The 18,514-nt window shown below is 33.8% G+C and overlaps 1 long non-coding RNA gene across 1 annotated transcript; it reads left to right on the top strand.

Moving 5' to 3' along the window:
- The first annotated feature begins 16,512 nt into the window (after nucleotides 1-16,512).
- On the top strand, nucleotides 16,513-18,121 carry LOC136071006 (uncharacterized). The gene is made up of 2 exons (XR_010632290.1): nucleotides 16,513-16,935; nucleotides 17,293-18,121. It is a non-coding gene; the product is annotated as an uncharacterized LOC136071006 (long non-coding RNA).
- The last annotated feature ends 393 nt before the right edge of the window (nucleotides 18,122-18,514 follow it).

The following is an 18,514-nucleotide window of genomic DNA, read 5'->3' as shown; positions in this document are numbered from 1 at the left end:
CCGATTGGACTGAAAACTTAATGACTCGGCACCTAGATCGGTCCAGGTATTTAAATGGATAATTTTGCATATGACCTAATCAAACTTAGTCAAACTCAGTGGGTTTGTGGCGACTTGAGTAACTTTAATTTTAAGAAATCTAGAACTAATTCTAAGGATTTAAAAGAGATAAAGTGTTAGAGATTAGAGTTGTCCAAGATGTGAAGTGCAAATGATTTTGGTTGAGTTTTGATGAAGAACAAGGTTTTGGGAAGTTGGAGTAGTGAGAGAAAAAGACAATTTTCAAAAATTGAAACTACAGTGTCCTTTAAAAATTAAATTTCTATGCATTTCGTGAGTCAGGCAACTCACGACAGAGTTGCGACATTGCTCACGAAAACAACAGACTTGGAAAATCTCGCGAGTTAGGGTTTACTTGTGACACAATTGCGGCTGACTCACGAAGGCTACTATCCAAAACTTGAAGTTTTTAGGAAAAAGTTTTAGTAGCACGCAACTTGGGTGAGTCATGAGACACTCGTAACATTATTTGTGAAAACACCCAAACAACAGTTTTTCAAACACAAAAACAACTATAAAAACTTCAAAACATGAGTGATGAAAATCAAATTCGCGAGTGTCTTTTTGATTTAATCACTTCCAATCATACAAGTGGAATAGATATTCATTAAACGTTAAACTTGTGTGTTGTGTGTGAATATCAAGTATGAATTAGTCTATAGTCTGGTACGAGACTTCAATGATTAATTTAATCAAGTCATATACCAATGACATGAAGTTAAGAGACCCGTAGTATGCATATAAATGAACATATATGACTCCTCATGAAAAGGATATACATTGATTGAAGCTTTTCATTTAGCATATTTTTTCATACTTTGAACAAGATTTTTCAAACTTTTTAAGTAAAGATGCCTTTGAAATTTTTTATATTTCTTTGAGGAATAAGCCTTTGGCTTTGGCATCATATTTTTAAATATGTTTTGCTTTACCTTTTACTAGTCTAACTAGTTTTCGAAGCAAAGATTTTGCAGCTCTTTCTCTTTTGAGATTGAGAATTACCTAATCCAACTTAAGTAATGATTTAGACCCCAAATCTTAAATTTATGCCTTAATTACTTTTAAGCTAAATTAAAAATTAATGCTGAATTTAAGTGATTTCAATGTTCATGGACATCAAGGTAAACAATTAAAAGCATATGAAGTACATAAAAGAAGCCGACCACAAGGGGAAAAAACTACAAGATAATACCAGATCTATTATTGAAGAAAAAAAACCAAGAACTAGGCAGGAAAACTTTTTTGCGGCATTTAAGCTAGAAATGATCCACTATGAATACAAATTTGCAGTACAAATTCAGCTCTTGAATCCTCAACTGATGTAGGACAAAATATTCTAATTAATTTCTGTAATCTTTTATATTTGGTATTTTTTTTGTAATTTTCGTTATTTTAGGTTTAGGGCATTTATTTCCTTATTTTTAGGTGCATTTAATGCTTTTTAGGTCAAATTTGATTCCTGTTATGGTTAGGTATCAATTAGGAGTTATTTTAGATTATATTTTCTTGTCAGTCAAGTTTTAAGGAGATAATAAATTACAATAATTAAATAGTAAATTGTGTCCTAATCACAACCTCCAAATCTAACTATTCATTTAAATAAAACATTTTGTGTGAGTAAAAAAATGTCAAGAATATAACTTGATAAAAAAAAAAATGACAACTATAAAATTAAGTTTTAAACTGAGCTATCTTTACTTTGAAAATTCTATAAGAAAGATTTTCTGAGTTGCATAATGTAAGTTCTATCCTTTTGTATTCAACTTTCACATTAAGAAATTTACTCCAAAAAAAAAATTAAAAATAAAAAACTTTCACATTACAAAAAAAAATGAAAAAAAAAATATATATATATATATTTGAGTGGAGTTGTGGATGAAATTAGTATGAGGAGACTTGTGTTGATAACAATGATGTTCATTCTAATTATACCAAATTGTACTACAAACAGATGGCCTTCCCATAGCTTTCTTCCCCCCCCCCCCCCTCTTCAGCTTTGTCTCACCATCTCTCTCATCAAGATGTGAATTTTGATATTTATTATTGTTTTGCAAAGTGGCATGCTAAATGCTTTATATACCTAAAGAATTTTCAAAATCGCGTCTCTTACCATCGTTGTTTACAAGCCGATGAAGAGATATTGCAAATTTATTCTGAATGTTCAAATGGTGTGTAAAACACCTTGAACATTTAGACCCCCAAATTACAAATTATCAATTCAAGGTTATTATCAAACAATGTATGTGCGGAATATGAATATAAGCTAAAAATAGAATTGATAAAACAATTTAAACCAAATAAAATTACAACCGCAGCAGAAATTAAATGGCAAAGATTAAGGAAAGAGAGATGGAAACACAAAGGCAACACAACAATGTGTTATCGAAGAGGAAACCGAAGTCCTTGCGTAAAACCTCTCCGCCGCCCTCCAAGCGGTCAATAATCCACTAGAGAATGAAGTTAGGATATATGAATAGCAGAAGACCATCCAAGCCTAATCTACCCAGTGTACCTAAACCCTTCAAGCTTCTTGCTTCAACGAGGTTATGCCAAACCTTTGTCTTCTTTAGCTTTCCGGATTCCGCTATAACCCATAACATCAACCAATATCAATTGGTCCCATNAATATATCGAACATTGTTGTTGCAAGTTGATTTCCTAGCAAGAAGAATAGCAATCTTTTGCTGGATTTCACCCATAATTTTATGACTCTTTTCATGAAATTGTTGCTCATCACGAGCCTCTTCACGAAACTTGAGGAACTCAGCCCTAGTGAGGACTGGGTTGTTGACGTCGTCACCGTCGTCATTATTGTGGTGGTCACCGTCTCGCTGGTTAGCCATCAGACCAGGGTAAGTCAAGGCTCTGATACCAACTGATGTCGCGGAAGCTGAAGAGAAGCACACACATGCTCTCTTGATGGAACAGAAACTAAACTGTTAGTTCTGGTAGTAAACCTCGAATCCACGAGGGGTTCCTTGAATCCACAAGGTGATAAGTCTGGAATCCACCAGAGAAACAATAGACACAGTCTAATTTTTATTGATAATAAACTATGAAACGTTTACAGACTTAAGGGCCTATTTAAGGGCTCCTTAAAACTTGACAGACAAGAAAATATAATCTAAAATAACTCCTAATTGATACCTAACCATAACAGGAATCAAATTTGACCTAAAAAGCATTAAATGCACCTAAAAACAAGGAAATAAATCACCTAAACCTAAAATAACGTTTTTTTACATAAAAATAAAAAATAATAAATTACAATAATTAAATAGTAAATTGTGTCCTACATCAGACCCCTCCACTTGAAACAAACTCGTCCTCGAGTTCATCTTTGAAATCTGGAATCTCCCATGCCAAGAGAACAAATACGTTGAATACTTCATCTTCTTTGTCTTCTTGCCAAACTTGAAAGTCATTAATTGGGCAACTTGAACTTCTTCTCCCTTGATCTTCATGTAATTGACAATATTCACCAAATAAGAGTCAATGATCAAATCAAATCTTTCCACCCCAATAAAATCAATAAACTTTGTTTCGGTGTCTTCCAATAAAATAATAGGAGTTTGAATGTTGCAATCATCTAACTTGATTTCATCGAGATCGTTGACAACTTCCTCTATAATTTCTTCTTTAATGGTCTCTACTATCTCAACCTCAAGATCTTTCTCTATAACGGGTCCTTATTAATCTCCTCCACAATCTTGATTTTAAGTTCTTCTTCTATAACAAGGCCTTCATTAATTTCCTCAGAAATATCTATATTTTCTTCTTTGACTTCTCCATATTCTTCAAGAACAATATTTTCTTTAACATGTAATTCTTCCTTTAACGGTGGAATATTTGGCTCTTCAAAATAATTCAAGTATGAACTTCTTGGCCAATAATAATCTTGTATTGTATACGACAAGATTTCTTCACAATCCAAAGGATAAAATTTGATAGCAAGCATCTTTTTCATCCTTGGCCACGATCGAATTTTATCTTTACCTTGTCGAATTCTATCAGATTGTACTTGTTCCCACCAACGTAAGGCATACTTACTAAGTTTATACAAAGCAAGTCCAACTTTTCTCTTATAACAAATATTCTCATAGTCAAATAAATCCTCTAGATCAAGTAACCAATCAAGAAAATCTTCTTTTAAAAAATAACCATTAAAACTTGCAATTCCTTATAAGGTCTATATGAAATTTGCTTACCAATAAGTTGCCCGTGAGTTATGTCTCCGCTGCAGTTATCCCTATTGTTTCCATTCTTCAACGGCGCCATCCTAGCATAGATATTTGTGAGTGCTTGTTGTACGTCACGTAATACTCGCTAAGTTATTCGTCGTTGTTGTGGTGGTGGTTACCGTCTCGTCGGTTAGCAATCAGACCAGGGTAAGTCAAGGCTCTGATACCAACTGATGTCGCGGAAGCCTGAAGAGAAACACACACGATCTCTCTTTGATGGACAGAAACTAAACTGTTAGTTTCTGGGTAGTAAACCTCGAATCCACGAGGGGTTCCTTGAATCCACAAGGTGATAGGTCTGGAATCCACCAGAGAACACAATAGACACAAGTCTGAATTTTTATTAATAATAAACTATGAAAAACGTTTACAGACTTAGGAGCCTATTTAAGGGTTTTGGTATTTTTATGTAAAAAAACGTTATTTTAGGTTTAGGTGATTTATTTCCTTATTTTTAGGTGCATTTAATGCTTTTTAGGTCAAATTTGATTCCTGTTATGGTTAGGTATCAATTAGGAGTTATTTTAGATTATATTTTCTTGTCTGTCAAGTTTTAAGGAGCCCTTAAATAGGCCCCTAAGTCTGTAAACGTTTTTCATAGTTTATTATCAATAAAAATTCAGACTTGTGTCTATTGTATTCTCTGGTGGATTCCAGACCTATCACCTTGTGGATTCAAGGAACCCCTCGTGGATTCGAGGTTTACTACCAGAAACTAACAGTTTAGTTTCTTTTCCATCAAGAGAGCATCGTGTGTACTTCTCTTCAGGCTTCCGCGACATCAGTTGGTATCAGAGCCTTGACTTACCCTGGTCTGATTGCTAACCGACGAGACGGTAACCACCACCACAACAACGACGAATAACTTAGCGAGTATTACGTGACGTACAACAAGCACTCACAAATATCTATGCTAGAATGGCGCCGTTGAAGAATGGAAACAATAGGGATAACTGCAGTGGAGACATAACAAACGGGCAACCTATTGGTAAGCAAATTTCATATAGACCTTATAAGAGAATTGCAAGTTTTAATGGTTATTTTTTAAAAGAAGATTTTCTTGATTGGTTACTTGATCTAGAGGATTTATTTGACTATGAGAATATTTGTTATAAGAGAAAAGTTGGACTTGCTTTGTATAAACTTAGTAAGTATGCCTTACGTTGGTGGGAACAAGTACAATCTGATAGAATTCGACAAGGTAAAGACAAAATTCGATCGTGGCCAAGGATGAAAAAGATGCTTGCTATCAAATTTTATCCTTTGGATTGAGAAGAAATCTTGTCGTATACAATACAAGATTATTATTGGCCAAGAAGTTCATACTTGAATTATTTTGAAGAGACAAATATTCCACCGTTAAAGGAAGAATTACATGTTAAAGAAAATATTGTTCTTGAAGAATATGGAGAAGTCAAAGAAGAAAATATAGATATTTCTGAGGAAATTAATGAAGGCCTTGTTATAGAAGAAGAACTTAAAATCAAGATTGTGGAGGAGATTAATAAGGACCACATTATAGAGAAAGATCTTGAGGTTGAGATAGTAGAGACCATTAAAGAAGAAATTATAGAGGAAGTTGTCAACGATCTCGATGAAATCAAGTTAGATGATTGCAACATTCAAACTCCTATTATTTTATTAGAAGACACCGAAACAAAGTTTATTGATTTTATTGGGGTGGAAAGATTTGATTTGATCGTTGACTCTTATTTGGTGAATATTGTCAATTACATGAAGATCAAGGGAGAAGAAGTTCAAGTTGCCCAATTAATGACTTTCAAGTTTGGCAAGAAGACAAAGAAGATGAAGTATTCAACATATTTGTTCTCTTGGCATGGGAGATTCCAGATTTCAAAGATGAACTCGAGGACGAGTTTATTTCAAGTGGAGGGGTCTAATGTAGGACACAATTTACTATTTAATTATTGTAATTTATTATTTTTGGTATTTTTATGTAAAAAAACGTTATTTTAGGTTTAGGTGATTTATTTTCTTGTTTTTAGGTGCATTTAATGCTTTTTAGGTCAAATTTGATTCCTGTTATGGTTAGGTATCAATTAGGAGTTATTTTAGATTATATTTTCTTGTCTGTCAAGTTTTAAGGAGCCCTTAAATAGGCCCCTAAGTCTGTAAACGTTTTTCATAGTTTATTATCAATAAAAATTCAGACTTGTGTCTATTGTATTCTCTGGTGGATTCCAGACCTATCACCTTGTGGATTCAAGGAACCCCTCGTGGATTTGAGGTTTACTACCAGAAACTAACAGTTTAGTTTCTGTTCCATCAAGAAAGCATCGTGTGTGCTTCTCTTCAGGCTTCCGCGACATCAGGTTGCGTATGAAGGAAATAGGATAGCATTTAAGTAAATTTTGGTTAAAATATCTCTTGGATTGGGTCATATGGTTTTGGCTTTTTTCCAGCATTAATCATCTAATTTTAAGTATGTTTTTGCAAAATCAATGCACACTAGAATTTGTTTTATACTATAGGAATAGGATTCAATTAGTAATTTGGACTGCACTTTGGAAGCTTCGAATTCCAAATAAAATTAAAGTGTTTGGTTGGAGAGCTTGAAATGATATTTTGCCAACAAAGCTGAATCTGACAAAGAGAAGAATTATTGATGATGCTGTGTGTCCAATATGCATGAGGTTCTCGGAGTTAGATATCTATGTATTATGGGAATGTGATGCGGCTCAGGATGTTTGGGTTGGAAGCTTGAAAATTCTGCAGAAAGGGGTTTCGGGTATGACTGATGTGCTTCAATTAATGGAGTATTTGTTGGATCGAGTAGAGTCACAGGAATTGGAGTTAGTGTTAGTCTAAGCATGGTTGATATGGAATCAAAGAAACCGATTTGTTCATGGAGGAAAGTTTCTTGACCAAGGTTGGTTGAACAATCGTGCAAAGGATTATCTAGAGGAGTATCGGATTGCAATAGATCAAATGGGAGCTGAACCAGAGATGCAGACTAGTCGGGATACCTAGTAGCCTCCTCCATCTTCAAGCTTAACTTTGATGTAGCTTTGTTTTCGGGCCTAAACAGATTAGGTTTTGGAGCAGTCATATGAAATGGAAAATGAGAGGTAATGGCAGCCATGGCTGCCAAGGGACCCGAGGTGTTTTGTAGTGAGGAGGCTGAATTGCTTGCATGTAGAAAGGCCATCGAGTTCGTAGTGGATGCTGGCTTCTCCGAGTTAGTCATTGAAGGGGATAATAGCTCTACAATGAAAGCTATTTCAGCTTCGAGGGATGATCACTTAATGCTTGGGAATGTGATAGTTGATATTTAGCATTTGATTAGAAATTTGCATTGGGTGAGCATTGAATGTACTAGGAGAGGGGGAAATAGGGTGGCTCATGTGTTAGCTCAATTTGCAAGAAATATTATTGATGATATGTATTGGATGGAAGATTTACCTCTAATAGCTAGGGAAACTTTGTATCAAGGTGCTAATTTTTCTAATTAATTGAATGGAATGATTCTGTTTCAAAAAAAAAAAAAAGTTGAAGTAGTAAAATTATTTATTTTTGAATAGATTTGGGTTCAAATCTCACCTACATTAAAAACCAATTAGTATATTAGTTTGATAATAAAAAAGGGATAATTACAGTAAATCCACCTATGGTTAGGCCTGTTTTCACTTTGCCAACCCGTGGTTCAATCATTTACACTTTGCCCACCTGAGGTACCTTCTGTTAGGGATCTGTTACCCATCTCTCCCTTTACTGTTTGAAAAACATATTTTTAGGAAAAAACAAACATAACAAAGATCAAAAAGTTAGAGTTTTGATTGCTTAAGAACTTCTATAAGAACAAAGTGTAGGAATAGCAAACCACGGGATAATTTGAGTTAAAAAAAAAAACATTATTGAACAAAATAAAATGAGAAACCACATTACCCCATCACAATTAAACTCAGAAACAACAAAATCCCAAGAACAAAAATCAGTGGCAGTATAAATTAAATAGAACCACAATTTCGCAACAAGAACATAAGATTTCCAAAATACCCAAAAACTCAAAAATTCCACACAAACAAGCATAAAAAAAAATTGAAGCAGAACCACAATAACCCAATAAAAAAACAAACAAACAAACAAACAAAAAAGACCCAAAAGCCGAATCATTACAATTACCACCAGACAATAAAACCCCAGGAAATAAAAAAGAAGAAAACCCCATTATAGGTGTGAGTTAGACCGTTCTGGCATCAATGTTGTGCTTGTCCTGACGAACCCTATCAAGAATTGAAGGATCTGCAAAGACAACAAAGCCAAAGCCTCTGGGTCTACCAGTGGTCTTATCTCTCATGACCACAGTCTGGACCACATCACCATAGTTCTCAAAGTACTCCTTTAGCTTTTCCTCAGTGGTCTCCCATGAAATCCCACCTATGAATAGCTTCCTCTAATCTGAAACCATTTCCAACAATCACCCAATACCACAAATAAGCCCCTCCTTCTTTGTAAGCTTCCTTTGCCTCTCTTCTCTTCTCTACCAAAGTGGGGTTTTGGGGAGTAGGGGGATTTGGGGAGAAAGAGTTTGTGGCCTTCGAGAGAGAAAGAGAAGACGAAGAAGAAGAAGAAGAGAGAGAAGGGATTTTTTTGAAGCAGCTCAAATGAAACCCAACCATAGTAGCAAACCCACCCCCAATTCCAACTTCAAACCCACTTTGAATCCGAGCCATAGTGGGGAGAGAAGCCAAGATCAGAGTGGGATTTGTGTGCTATTCCTACACTTTGTTCTTATAGAAGTTCTTAAGCAATCAAAACCCTAACTTTTTTTTATTTTTGTTATGTTTGTTTTTCCCTAAAAATGTGTTTTTCTAACGGCAAAAGGAGTTGTGAGTAACAGACCCTTAACGGAAGTTACCTCAGGTGGGTAAAGTGTAAATGATTGAACTACGGGTAGGCAAAGTGAAAACGGGCTTAACCACAAGTGGGTTTACTGTAATTATCCCATAAAAAAATAATTATTAAGGAGTAGATACCATAGCTTCAAATATATTGTGTGAACATATATATATATATATATATAAGTTTATCTTATAGACTAACTCAAATTGTAAAAGATGCTAAGTTTCAAACATGTTTGGAGTTATCTTTTCTAACTCATTACATTGAAATTTATATGACTATTCATATATATTATTTAAACAAGTCACGTGACTTGTTAACTAAGTCATATATTAAAATTACACAATGATGATATCTTCTATTGCCACGGAAAAAGATAACTCCAAATATGATTGGAGCCATACTTTTTCCTTGAAATAATTTATAGATGGGTTTTATTATACAATTGATGTTAAAAAAAAAAAAAAAAGTAATGTGACACTACTAAATGTTTTTTTTTTTTTTAATTTTATTGGATGTGAATTTTGAGAAACCTTCATCAATGGCGGCTCCAGGATTTCTTTTCTAGGGGGGTCAATAGTGGCAGAGCTAGGAATTTGTTAAGGGAGCAATTAAAAAATAAAATGATGATTATTATTATTATATATATATATATATTTTTTGTATATACAACTTCCATATTATATACAATAATCTAAAATAAATATAATTTAGTACACAATACAACTATATCGTGTAATAGTCTAAAAAATTTATTAATAGTTTAAAGATCAGTAAGATAACAACCATTGAATGCATAATAACTTATTATATTTATATGAAATATTAATTAAATAAAAATATATGTTAAAGAAGAATAATAACAAACCTAGGAGTAGGACTAGGAGTAAATGTGAACTAAGAAAAAAAAATTGATATAAATTTTTGCTATTGAAGTGTATGGTTTTTTAACCATACACATGGCCACTCTCTTAGAATTGGAGCAAACAGAGATAAAAGCAAAGAAAACTACTTGATCAAAAAAAGATAAAAGCTAAGAAAATATAGATTGGAGAAAGAGAGATAGAGAGAATGAAGAAAGAAATCACAGATATAAATATTTTTGTTATAGCATGAAGAAAGAAATCACATATACAAAAAAATATTATAACATGATAACAATATACACATGTAACAAATCCTCTGTTTTTCTTGATTATTAAATTATATAAAGTTATACTATATTTATACCATGTACACATTCACACACTTTACAATTCGCACAAATAACATTATATCAAAATAATAATAATAATAATAATAATAATAATAATGCACACAATTAGTATCAAACATACACACATTCTCTCTTAGATATATATATATATATATTTTTTTTTTTTTTTTTTTTTTTTTTTTTTCCTGATTCGCGTCGACTCGGCTTCGATTCAAGCCGAACCAGGTAGAATTGGGTTTTATCGGCCAAATGGGTTGTATCGACCGGCGATTAGCTTTGAATGAGGCCGAAACATCCTAAATCTATCCTTCCTCAATTTTTTTTCTGAATATTTGTTACTTCTTTTGTGTTTTCTTTTTTGTTTTGTGTTTTGTTTTGTGTTTCTTGTCTTTGAAAATATAATTGAAATGAAAAGGATAACATATAGAAAATATATAGAAAAGGATGTTGTTTGCATGCTTTCCTAGCAGTGAAATATATTTGTTATCATTTGTTGTTTGCATGCTTTCCCAGAATGTTGTTTTGCATGCTTTCAAAGGATGTTATTTGCATGCTTTCCTAGAATAAAAGTATATTTTTGCCTTTCAAATGTACTGAAAATATTAATAAAAATATTTTTAATAATTTTTTAATCGCCACACCCCTCCACACCCGCACCCTATTTTTTCAAAAATTGCCGAGTCCCACACCCGCACCCGCACCCGCACCCAAATCCGGAAACACACCCGTGCTTTATAGGAAATCAGTTTGAAGGATTTGTCACCCTATGCCAAAGCAACTGAGAGCTCTTCCACAGGTGGAATTTGAAATTTGATGGGTAAACCATCACAGAGATAGCATCTAGTTCTTAGATAGTCCCATATTAGATATAGGACAGAATTGTAATAAGATGGACATCAATTTTGAAGTGCCATAGGGAGTTTGGTATTCAAAGTTCAAGGTGGTCTGCACCTAATATTGCCAAAATGTTTTGCATTGCATTGGCTTGTGGAACCAAAGTACAATACCTTTTTCCTTATCTTACCCTTTTTTAAAATGAAAAGCTCCATTTTAAAAAATAAATAATGAAACTATTCCACATCTAAAAGCATTAGTATTCATGCACCCAAAACTAAGTAGCAATGATCTAGGGAAAAAAAAGTTGCAAACTTCAGCTGCACCATTAGCACCTAAATACTGGTGATAGCAGACAACCTAGAGTTGTAAACATATAAACAATGAGAAGCTTTCTTTGTTTTTTAGATAGGTAAAATAAATTTTTTAATAGAAGAAGAGAAGCACACAAATTGTTCCTATGGTACACAGGACATGTACCAAAGGAAACAAAATATTAAGTAAAAGAACACAAATCTAAAAATTCCCAAAAAGAGGGGATATAAGGACCGCTCAATGCAGTCATCCAATCAAATAGAGTAAGCAAGAAAAACTGTTTCAGTTCAATGATGGAATGTTCCTCCCCATTGAAAGTTTTAAGATTATATTCTCGTAAAATAGTCGACATGATGCATTGTGGAATTGCTCCCCAAATAACTACTGCCCAAAACCTACCGCCCACCCCTCTATTCCAACAAGTTAGTAGATCCACCACTTGCTTAGGCATCACTCAAGAAACCCCAAAGAGGCTAAACACAAACATCCACAAATTATATGCATAAGAGCAGCGAAGGAGCAAGTGGCCCACTGATTCCCAACTGTTCTTGCACATGAAACATCTGTTGACAAAATAAATATTCCTCCTCAAATTATCCAAAGTGAGAATCTTTCCCCTAGCCTGTCCAAGTAAAATAAGCCACTCCAAAAGGAACTTTCACCCTCCAAATACTTTTTCAAAGGAAGGCATGACTTCCTCCGGTCGTTAGGGCTCTATAAAAAGATTTTAACTTTGAAAGATCCATTCTTTGCAGGCTTCCACACCATTTTATCAATCCCATTCCAATCAATATTAGTAGAATACAATAAAGTAGAGAAAGATTATAAATACTGACGTGGCGATTTAAAAAAAAAAAAAAAATACTGACATGGTATTCTTTAAATGCCAACAAATTTTTTTTAATATTATTTTAACGTCCACATTTGCATAAAAAATGCCAACAAAGCACTCCGTTTACAATGTAAGATATTTCTGTTACTAAGATGAAGGCAGAGACCAAAATAGAAATGATTTTCAATTTCCAGGGACTAAGGTAGGTGTGTTTAAAACATAGATACCAAAATCGGAATAAGCTCAAAATGGAAGGACAAAAAGTGCATTTTTGCCTAAAAATTATTATGTTTTTTTAATTGAATTTTTTTTTTTTTTAAATCTAGTGTGGTCTTGAGATCTTTAGCCCACATATGCCTTCATTAATCTTCTTCGTTCTAGCCAAATAGTTCACCCCGTATGCAAGACCCATCTGTTCATTAAAAAAAAAAAAAAGGAAAAAAAAAAGGTTTATTCCTTGTCTCAAGTCAACACAGGAAAGAGATTAGAAGGTTATCTTTTATTACATTTCACATTCGAGCAAACACTGGCGTTCTAAACAGTTACATTCTCCATTTGAGATGGCTTAGGCGGAAGACATTTTAAAAAAAAAAAAATGGTATAATCGGTTAGATTGAAATCCCATGTTGTGGTGTAAAGGATTTCTCAAATAAACTAAACACAAAGTGATTAAATAAATTTTAGAATATTCAAGGTTTGTCAACAGTTTTGTACTTCATAAATTTAAGTTATTTCATGTGCGTGAGGCATTAACTTAAAAAATCAAATTTTTTTTACTATTTAGCTTATTTTTGCTATTATTCATAAGTTTTATTGTATTTTTTGATATTATTCATAGGTCTTACTGTACTATTTCAACTATCTTTTAATCTTATCTACAGAACTTTTAGCAAAAAAATTTCATTTTCAGCTAAATAAGCTGTTCCCAAATGGACACTTTGGTTGCATTTGGCATTGGCTTTTGCCAGCTTTTTTTACTATTTAGCTTATTTTTGCTATTATTCATTGGTTCTATTGCACTTTTTAATACTATTTATATATCTCACTATACTATTTTTTAGTCTCACTGTACTATTTCAGCTCGTTTGGCAATAACTTCGAGAAATAATTTGAGTAAGGAACATGTAAATGGTTCTTTTTTTTTTGCTGAGAAACTTGTAAACGATTGTGGTTGAGTATGTTGATTAACAATGTATTTAAAACAGGTTTATGAAAACATTTCTACATATGGTGATCTAAGTTGTGATTTTGTAGGTTTGTTTTAATTAAAGTAGAGGTGCATCTCAACCTCTTGCACTTCTGACATTATAAATAGAAATAATCTTTTCCTTATTCAGCCATCTAATTGACTTACAAATTTCTTGTACCTCTTACTATAAGAGCACAGGAAACCGTGTAAATCACTAGATGAATAAAATGGAACGGAATTTTGAAAAAATATCGAGAAGGGCAACAAAAGCCCAAAACTTTTTTGAATGAAACAAATATCACAAAGCACATGATAATTTATCTCAAGATCTGCCCATTGAATTAATGAATAAATCCATGAAGTATTTAATTGCAAATTGTAAGGTCTATGTGTTTAGGTATTCTCAAATCATGCCAAATTATGTGTCTTTTATTAAATTTTGATGTGTTTTAAAGTTGTAATTGAAGATGAAGTTGAAAACACAGTCTGCTCAAGAAAAGCAGAAAAGTATATTTTTAACATATATATATATATATATATCTCAATAGTTGGCTCTATACTTTCTTGATATCTTCTCGATCTATAAAGCCCTTATAGGTCACCTTCAGTAAATCTCAATACCTACTCAATACTTCCTCAAAACCTCCTCTTGAGATTATTATCCTTCATGTGAGGCTTTCTACAGTTCACAAAGTATTTGTGGCTGATGAAGTTTAATCTTTTTGGTCCGACTTTTTTGTCTTTGACAAAAGGAAGTCATATTTGGTGGACCCTCCATATCTCTTCCATTACACATGGCTTTTGAAGGCATGAATCCGCCTTATTGATTCATCCTTATCTCCATACGATTACTAGGACAATAAAGATAATCAATCCGAGCAATGATGCAGTGCATTATTTAGGTTGAGGACAATTATTGTATATTTTGGTCTTCCCCTTCACACGGGGTGGGTCAGTAGGACCTACCCTGTATGAGAGGGAAAGTATACATACGAACACATAATAATTTATTACTTTATTTTGATGTTGATTTTAGAAATGCACAGAAAAAGTCTATTAAAATATATGTTAGAAAATTTTGAAAAATTAGTCTTTAAAATTGTTCTTAGTTTATCTTCTAATTGTTCTTTTCGTGTTTGTAAGGAGAATTTTAAGTAGATCACACACTGATCTAAAATCTATCCCTGTGTTTATAGAAACTTTTTGCTCTAATTGGTCATTTTGTAGTTTGAGGTAGTCACCGATAGAGAATATTTTTTTTTTTATATTAAATAATAAACAGTATTTCGACAACTGTTTCAAATTTATTGATGAAAGCTAAAGGATTGGTGATCCATTGCTTTCTGGGAAAAATCCAAAATGTTACTTATTTTTCCTTCCCTGTCATTAATAGATATTTTGCTTTTTGCTTAAGTAGGCTTGAGACAAGGCCATTGTGCTGCCTACAGTACCACATGCGCATGCCCAGCTACTTCTTTCAATTCTTCTGATATCACAGTGAATCCACCAATATCAAATGCAACGTGACCAATCCATTATTGTTAGAAACAGCCGAAGACTTGGTGCACCATTGAGATGGACAAGTCTTCGTGTGGTCCCGTCATTTTTCTTTGCTTAGCCATCGAGAAAGACTAAAAATGGCTTGAACCAGTGTTAGGATGACAAAGAAGACAAGAGTAGTTGGCTTGTAGTAGTCAATCACGTGTGCGGAATTTTGGCATAGAAAACATACAACCATTAAAATAAATGACAGGATTAAGTTAAACTTTTTTCTTTTTTGAGCAGAGGGATTAAGTTACACTTAACTCTAAATATTGCATAACTTAATAATTATTATTATTTTTATTTGGCTAAAATTCAAAACCCACCCGAAGATTACAACTTCTATTAAAAAAATGAATATAAATACATATTTTGAAAATCTAACCGTATGTAAAAATTATTTTTTATGTATAATTTAGACTATAAAAACTTGCAATTCAAACAAATGATTGATGATATAAATATTGATTTTTAATCTCCTAGAAATTTTGCAAGCATGAAGGATATAAGAAGAAAATGTAGTCCAATAGTAGATTCGTCAAAATTTATATCTAATAAAACGATATTGAGTGGAATTATAGCCTTAAGCCACCACTAAATTTGTAGCCAAACTTTGTTCTTTTATTTGTCAAATTTTTTTTTATTAAATTATTTTCCCTAACCACAGGATTGCATTATCTTTTTATATCTTATTATGCTTCCAAAATATTAAAACAAATAATAACTCTCTCATCTTTTTAAATTTCAATATTTTTTGTACTTTAAAATTATAAAGAAAAAAAAAAGAATTTATTTGATTGAGTGGTAAATAATCTGATTGATAAGAAGTTTAATATGCATGTTTAGAATAGAAGAAATCATGTAGCACAACTGAACCCTTTGTCTTTGCTGAAAAAGAAAACAACACCATTTTCATTAGCCTTCTTTCTTCCTTCTTAACATGTGATAAAATTATTTGAAGTGGTAACTTATCCCGTTTGATAACCAAATTGATAAAAATATTTTTAATCTAGTAATGACAGAATGAGAACATAATAAAAGTAATTTATATTTTCATATTTGGACCCAATTTATTCAATGAATAGATATTATTATTATTATTATTATTATTATTAAATATCTCTCTTAAAATGGGTAAACGGGCAACTATTGAGTGCTATTTTGCAAAATAATGACCACTTTTATCAATTCATTATATCTATATATTACTAAAAGCTGAAGCGTAGCATTTAATGTTGCTATGCTCACCTTAAGCCACGTCAGCGGTCATGTCATTCTCATCCTCTTTTCTTAATTTTTAATTCAATTTGAAAATAGTTTTTGCTAATTTTTAATTCAATTTCCAGCCATATCTTTACTTTAAAGTCCACTTCTTATACATTTAAATCCACAATAAAACCCAAGCCCACACCCAAAACCTTTTCAGCTAACTTTCTTTGTCAAACCTGATTGTCATTCACGGTTACAACTTATGCTATTCCCTTTCCTTCTGTTACATGGAGCCCTATCTCTACTTTAAATTCCAGCCTACACTCAAAGCCTTTTCAGCTAACTCCTTTTGTCAAACCTGAATGCTTTTCACAGTTACAACTTATGCTATTCCTTTTCAAGTTTAGTTCTTTCTCCTTCCCCACCTGTTTCAGCTTCTGTTTTATCGTTTCAAGTTTTGGTTCATCTACACCATATCACGGTTTCAGCTTTTGTTCTACTGTTTCACTCACGGTTTCATCTTCCTGTTCTATGGTTTCAGCATCTATTTTCGCTTCTAATGGCAGCCTCTCTGTCTTCCTTCCTCTTTTCACATCTATATAAATACTAATGTAAGCTGGGTGGTTCAGTTGAGGTATTCCTATATCCCAATTCCTTTTGTGCTGTATTCTTTTGGTTGATGGTTTTTTTCCCCTTTCTGCTTTTGTTTCTGCCTATTTCATGCTGTGGTGTGGATGGTTATTACGTTACATTTACTTTCTAAATAATTTTTTTTGGGGTGTTGAATTTGTTACTATGTCTCTATCTTTTTCTTTACCACTCTTTGAATGGTTCCCCTTATTGTAAAGCTCATACCTGTAAGGAATGGTGGCCACTAAATTAGTAAAGAGTTTGTGTTTTCTTTTTAATGAGATCCCTTGTGAAATGTTTCCACTAATTTGGATGGTTCTCCAATTGCACATGAATTATAAAGTTGACATATAAATTTCAGGGTCATGGGATAAGAACCTCAAGGTGTGGAGGCTATCAGATTTGAAGTGCTTGGAATCAATTAAGGCACATGATGATGCAATTAATGGGTTGGTGGCAAGTAACGGGATGTGTATTCTGCTTCAACTGGTGGGAAGATTAAAGCTTGGGGCAGGGAAGGGAAGAATTCACATGCTTTAAAAGGAATTTTGGAGGGTCATAAGGAGGATGGAAGATGGGTTTATGGAGGAGGGTCAGATGGGTTTGTGATGGGGTGGGAGGGGAGCATGAATTTTGAGAGTTGGAAATTAGTTAATGAGACAAAAGCTCATCAAATGGTTGTCCTATGTATGTGTCAAACAGGGGAGTTTTTGTGCAGTGGCTCTGCTGGTAAGAGTATTGGTATATGGAAAAGAGACGCTTGGTGCAAGGAGGGGAAGAATTCACATGCTTCAAAAGGAATTTTGAAGGGTCATAAGGAGGTTTCAATTAATTCAGTTATAGTTTCCGAGGATGGAAAATGGGTTTATGGAGGAGGGTCAGATGGTTTTGTGATGGGGTGGGAGGGGAGCATAAATTTTGAGAGTTGGAAATTAGTTAGCGAGACAAAAGCTTATTAAATGGCTGTCCTATGTACATGTCAAACGGGGGAGTTTTTGTGCAGTGGCTCTGCTGGTAAGAGTATTGGTATATGGGAAAGAGGGGCTTGTGGTATGCTTAGTAAAGTTGGAGTCATAAGTGGCCATGAAGGTCCAGTCAAATGTTTGCAGGCATCACCAAGTAATATTGGTGGTGGGTTCTTGCTTTATAGTGGAAGCCTTGACAAAAGCATAAGAGTTTGTTGGGTTCCCTCACCCAGAGTGGCACCATCTTCCTCAGTAGCCACCTCAGCCTCAGAGCTATCTAGAGCAACCTCGCGGATGGATGGGGAGTAGTACACGCTCTCTGCCTTCCACAGGTCGGACGAGGCCTCGACCCTGGCTTGTTTGAAGGCCTCACCCCAAACCTGGGAACAGTAGTGCCTACATACCCCAAGGACTTGGGCTTTGTAGGCAGCTTCCGTCTCAGCTACCCCCGCGGCGTAAGCAGCCTCCTCGGCTTCCTCCTTAGAAGCCAAAGCCTCCTCCCTTCCGAAGTCCGCCTCAGCCTTAGCCCTCACAACGTCATCCTTGGCCCATTCAGCCAAATTTTTGGCCTCCTTAGCAGCGGCCGCCTTCTTCTTCAGGTCTGCAATCAGCTCCTTT

The sequence above is a fragment of the Quercus suber genome, unplaced genomic scaffold (genome assembly GCF_002906115.3).
Source record: "Quercus suber isolate HL8 unplaced genomic scaffold, Cork oak 2.0 scaffold_15, whole genome shotgun sequence".
Lineage (NCBI taxonomy): Eukaryota > Viridiplantae > Streptophyta > Magnoliopsida > Fagales > Fagaceae > Quercus > Quercus suber.
Note: the sequence above shows the minus strand (reverse complement) of the source record. Positions and strands in the feature narration are given on the sequence as shown.